Raw genomic sequence first — 6,223 nt, forward strand, 5'->3', positions numbered from 1 at the left:
TGGAAAAATTATTTTTAACCTCCTCCCAAGAGTCATTCTGGACTTAATCCACTCTGGAGAAGCTCATGTTGTCGAACATGTATCTCTCTCTCCCCTTTCACATCTCTCTCCAAACTTCTTTCAATAAAAACTATTTTGCTTCACTGTTTCACCTCCTCCTGAAATTGTTTTCTTTTAAAAATAAAAGAAAATTTAAAAATTTTAAAAAAAAATTGTTTTCTGTAAGGTAAAGCAATGGACCAAGAACCCCTATGTCCAAGTTAGGACTTTCCTGCAAAGAGCAATTCCTCGCTCCAGTCTGAGTCACTGGCTCCGGAAGAAATTGGATGGAAGATCTCATTTCATGTGATGCATAACAAGTGGACACCAAGCACAGCTTGATGACTGTCTCTAGTGGGGCTGGAACATTGTGTTGTGTGGGTTTCCCATAGCAGACTGACCCATACCGCTCATTTCCCAACATAGGCAAGGTGGGTTAAATAAAAAGGTGGAAGCACCATTATTCAAGGCTTCCTCCTCGCTCCCCACTTCACCAAGTCCCTGGCAACCCTTTGGTAAGAGACCACTGTGAGCACCTAAAAGAATACTTCAGTGCACCTGAGAGCAGCTGAGCACAGTTGAGTATAATTGGGCATATCTAAGCATGAGTGAGCTTAAGAGCATGATAGTTGAGCAGAGTTGAGTATGACTATACATGTAAGATTATGACGGGGGTGGGGTGGGATCTGGAGATGGAACAGCTAAGTTGTAGCTTTGCACATGACTGACCCGGGTTTGATCTCCAGCACCCCATAGGGTCCCCTGAGCACCAACAGGAGGGATTTGTTAGTGCAGAGCCAGAAGTAACCCTTGAGCATCTCCAGGTGTGTCCCCACCCTCACAAAAGAAAAAATATAATTGTGGGTTTCTGAACGTAAGTGAGTATAAGTAAGTAAACTAGCTGTGCTGGTGTGCATGGCCAAAGGACCCAGAGGTTACCGATGGCTCTGGGCGCCAACCCAGTCCCCTCCTGCTTAGGTCCAGGCACTGGAGTCCAGTGGGCTTTCCTGTGTTGTCACTGTGTCCCCACTGCCTCTTATGGCACCAACTGCCTTAGATGACCTCATCTCCCTGGGGCTGGGCACACTCAAGGGCCTCATGGCTTGCAATGTGGTGATGTGGGGGTAGGGGTGTGGTGTCCTCACCTCTCCTGCTATATTCAAGAGCATAGTGCCCACCCACAAGTATGAAGTCATACCACCTCTCTGGCCGTGGAGGATCCTGGTCAGTTAATACTCAGCAGGGGCCTTAGACCCCCCCAGTGCCAAGATTAGGACCTCTTCACATTTCCTGGGATATAGGATGTAAAGTGGAAAGGGGGATAAAAAGGAATGTTGGTTCCACCGTCAGACATCCCTCAGGCTCTGCCCTCCACATTTTGGTCCCATTCCTCCTGGGTTCCGTTTTATTTTGTGTTTTCGGGCCACACCCAGCAGTGCTCAGAACTTATTCCTGGCTCTATACTTAGGGATCACTCCTAGCTCAGGGAAATACAACGTATGAGGTATTGGTTGGCTATGTGCAAGGAAATTACTGTACCTGCTACTCTGTCACTCCAGACCCTCTCCTTGACTTCTGGAGCAAGGTAGGGTAGCAAGCAGGAGCCAGGGTCAGGCCGAGGACACCTCCTCAGAACACCTCTTCAGTACACCTCTGACACCTCCTCAGAACACCTCAGGATACTTCCTCAGGCCATCTCCTCAGTATACCTCTGACACCTCTCCAGGATATCTTCTCAAGTATACCTCAGGACATCTCAGGACAGCTCCTCAGTATACCCCCTCAGGACACCTTAGGTACCTCCTCAGGATATCTCCCCAGGACACCTCAGGACACCTTCTCAAGACAGCACCTCTGTGTACCTAAGGACACCTCCTCAGTATGCCTCCTCAGGACACCTCAGGATATCTCCCCAGGACACCTCAGTACATCTTCCCCGGACACCTCCTCCCATGCCTAAGAACACCTTGTCAAGGTGTTCCTCAGGACACCTCCTCAGGATACCTCCCCAGGACAACACCTCAGTAGACCTCTCCCGGACACCTCCTCCATATACCTAAGGACACCTCAGTATACCTCCTCAGGACACCTCTTCAGTACACCTCAGGACACCTCCTCAGGAAATAGCACAGAGAGCAGAGTGCAAAGTTTGTGACTGGGTGCACAGCAGGATGTTCCTCCTTAAGGAGGAAGAACATTTATTGTGAGGACAAAGATCCACTTGGAATTTGGGGTTTAGCCCCTGGGGTTACTGACCCTCTTACGAAAGGTTCTGGCAGCAGTTGTGCCAGTGTCAACCTGAGGGTATGAGAGGCACAGGGTGGAAAAACAATGGAATGTTTTCAACCTTGCAAAAACACTAATCCAGTGTCTGGTAAGTGATGGTGTTTTCACATGAAAAATACTGGAATTAATCCTGTTGGTGTTGAGTGGCAGGCGGAAAGTTGAAGAGAAGGATTTTTCAGGCTGGGGACAGATAGCCGGTGAATTGTGACCGGCACCAGTGGCCCAGGGCCTGAGGCTCCTCTTGGGGCTCTCTAGTCTGCCGCTCTTTGACCACAGACCTCTGTGTGCAGTGCTGTGCCTCAGCCGTTAAGGGGCCCACCCTGCAAGAGCAGTGGGATGAGCTCTAGAGGTCAAGGTCATGCTCCTGGTTGGTGGCCCTTTCCCAAAAGGGCTGGAGCCCTCAACTGATCCACTGTCACAGGATGCGGGGGAGGGTGCCCCAGGTGCAGACAGGCTGCTGATGCTGAACTCCTGGTTATGGACACTGTGGTGGGACCTGAATGGGAAGTGACGAGACCTCCAGGCCAGTCGTGGGTTTCAGTGGCAGACCCGCATCTCAGTGCCCAGCCACGTGGTGCATCACAGCTGGCCCCCTGTGCTCCATCTGAGGGCTCTTCTTGGTAGGTGATGGGGAGGTTCCTGACAGACAGTGCCCTCAGAGTGGGTGCTGGGTGAGTGGGCCAGGATCCTGGGAGGAGAAGCATGGGGACCTGCGCTGGTCTTCTCACCAGGATTGACTCTTCTTTTTGGGAGGTGGGGGGCTCACACCTGGTGATGCTCAGGGATTACTCCTGGCTCTCTACTCAAGAATCACTCCTGACAGAGCACCATAGGGGATACCAGGGATTGAACCCGTCGGCCACATGCAAGGCGGATGCCCTGCCCCTGTATTATAGCTCTAGCCCCAGGATCGACTCTCTCTCCAGAACCAGACTCTTCTGAGTTCCTCTGGATGCCAATTTAATCAGCTTTCCCAATCTAGTTATTGTGATATCAGAAGACTTTTCTAGAGCCTTCTTTGTCATTCAATAAACTCAGTTTTTTAATCCAGGCAGGTTATTCAGAAAATGCAAGATTGTTACAGAGAGATGAAAAATCTGCTTTTTCTCCTTTTAATTATACCCTTGAAATGATTATTGATTTTGCTCAAAGTCACTCTAGCTTAGGGACTGGAGTGATAGTACAGTGATTAAGGCACTTGTCTTACACATGGCCAAGCCAGGTTTGATCCCCAGCATCCCATAAGGGTCCTCTGAACTTGCCAGGCATGATCCCTGAGTGCAGAGCCAGAAGTAAGCCCTGAGCATGGCCAGGTGTGACTTCAAAACAAAACAAAAATTAAAATGTCACTCTAGCTTACAGTACTCTGAAATGAATTTGAGTGTCTTAGACTTCTAGTCACATCTCCCAAAGCTGATGAGCATCTGACTCAGGCTCTTGCTTAAGAGAGATGTATTATGTTCCTTTGTGCTAAAGGATTTTCTTTAGAAGAGCTGATTCCGGCCATGGAGACTGATCAGTCCTAACTCCTGCTCTCACTGGATGGTCCCTCTGTAGCAACCAGTTGCCAGTGGAAAGCTGACTGCTTACAAGTGGCACCCAGTTCCTAAGCAGTGCCCTTGGCTGTCCATTTTGCAAGATACTGTGTGCAGCCAGGAGCATATTTGTATAACTCATACTTAAACTAATAGCAAACTTTGAAGTATGAAATTTTTAATTTTTTTTCCTAATCTTAATTATTTCCTTTCCTTTGCTGGCGTTTTAGTTTGTGATATGAATGACAATACAGTTCTTGGGAGCCACGGGAAAAATAAAAACAGTATCCAGGCTGGTACCATCAGGATTTCTGAGCACTGCTTTCTGCCTCCTTGTCATAGATGAGCAGGCTTTGAAAGGAGCCTGAGTGTCCAGCATGGGGCAATCTGGTCCCAACCGGAAGCATAGAAGGGGTGTGGGGAAAATGCTCCTTCAAGATCCACACTGGTTATGCATATGGCAAGTGCTTGATAACTCTCTGCCCAGATTAGCTATAAAACAGCCAACTGTAGTTTTTGTAAATTTTAGACAGATGTGGGACTTTATTCAACCAGGCTTTTCTGATGAAGAGACAAAAGGTGCAGAGCTAAAGACTGTGGAGGTCCTTGAGGGCATTTGCACATGCACCAAATAGATTCTTGTTATAGGTATTCTCCGATATTATTATTTATTCATTCAACTTTGGATATTTTTTTTTCTTAATATACACTTCCTACATTGACTTTAGTATCTATTTTCTTGTTTATTTTTTTAATTGGTTGTGCCTTGGGACCAGAGCAATAGTACAGCTGGTAAGTTGATTGCCTTGCATGTGACTGACCTGGGTTCAGCATTGCATATGGTCCACCAAGTCCAAAAAGAGTGATCCCTCAGCTGAGAGCCAGGAGTAATCCCTGAGCACTGCCACGTGTCACCCCCAAACATAGCAAAACAAACAAAAAAAATTGGTTGTGTCTAGAACTTTCATTTTTCTCACATGAGGCTAAGACATTTAATCTACTTTCGGCATGATGTCTTGGTTATGCCCGATTTTAAAAATGCTCTTTCACATTTGGAATATTTTCCACTTCATATACATTTTATCTTGTTTAATGAGGTTCATAATTCATTCTCTAATAACATTTTCATCTTGTGCATTCAGTGTATATTATGCATGCACACAAATATTTTATCACTCTGCAGATTCCATTCTGCCACTTTAAATGAAAATTAAATGAACATAAATTTTGTTACTTAGATGAGTGAACATTACTGAAAGAAAAAACAAATATGCAAAGATTTTAATCACCCATGAAAGTAGGCCTCGCTACCTAGGTAACAGTTTTTAAACTCTACTAGATCGTGTTAGACAACAGACTGCGTGTGCTCAGTGCTCAGACAGCTTGCAGCTTCAACCATTGCCCCACTCACCCCTGCACCCCTTCTGTGCAGTTCCCACACAGGAAGAATGGGCTGGGCCGAGATGCTGTGAGCTGAGACTTCTACACAAAAAGTCCTTTGGGTCCTATGCCCAGAACAAATCTTATACTTACCTTTGATGGCAGAGATAAAATCTGGCAGACCAAGTGATCCCCAGTGGTCTCAGAATTTTTATTCGGTTCTCTTCTACGCACCAGACAGTTCAAAGAGCAAAAAAAGTATGCAATAGAGAAAAGTAAAACTTTCCCTTGTGAGTCGAAGGTGAGTCTCAGTGAGACATCTTACCTTGTCCGCGAAGGGAGCTCACATAGTGATTCATGGCAGTGAGGCTGCTCCTCTTCCATTGGAAGAGAAAGGTACAGTTCAGGGGTTTCTGCTAGCTGGGACCCTCTCTGCCCCAGCGCCTCAGCAAAGCTGCAGTGTGGGCACACCCCCCAACACCCCTAGTGAGAGACAGAATGCCAGTCCATGTTCTGGGGTGGGGGTGGGGGTGGGGTATTTGTTCTAAGGCAGCCCCAACCGAGGGCCTGGAACTAGGCCACTGCATGGCCCATAGTTCCAGGATCAGGATTCAGGTGTTTGCAGCTTTTGCTCTGACACCAATCTCCTGCTTTGGGGTGAAGCAGGTGCCATGCCTGGATCTCTGGGGTCATCCTGAGGGTCTTCCTGGCCACATGGCAGCTTCAGCCTGGGGATAGTTTCAGCCCGGAACACAGATCACAGACATCTAGTGTAGAGCAGGCCTTGAAGACCCCTCTGGTACCCATTTCCTGTTCCCAGAGCTTCATGGCCACAGACTGAACATCTCAATCTCCTCATAGGGCTTTGACTTCCACAGGGTGCAGATGAGAAAGCTCAAGTACTCATCACTGTCATCTTTTCCTTTGGTTTTTATTTTTTCTCACAAACGGACATGAAGAAGTAGAGAAGGAAGCAGAGGTGA

Source organism: Sorex fumeus, unplaced genomic scaffold (genome assembly GCF_029834395.1).
Source record: "Sorex fumeus unplaced genomic scaffold, SorFum_2.1 ptg000024l, whole genome shotgun sequence".
NCBI classification, from domain to species: domain Eukaryota; kingdom Metazoa; phylum Chordata; class Mammalia; order Eulipotyphla; family Soricidae; genus Sorex; species Sorex fumeus.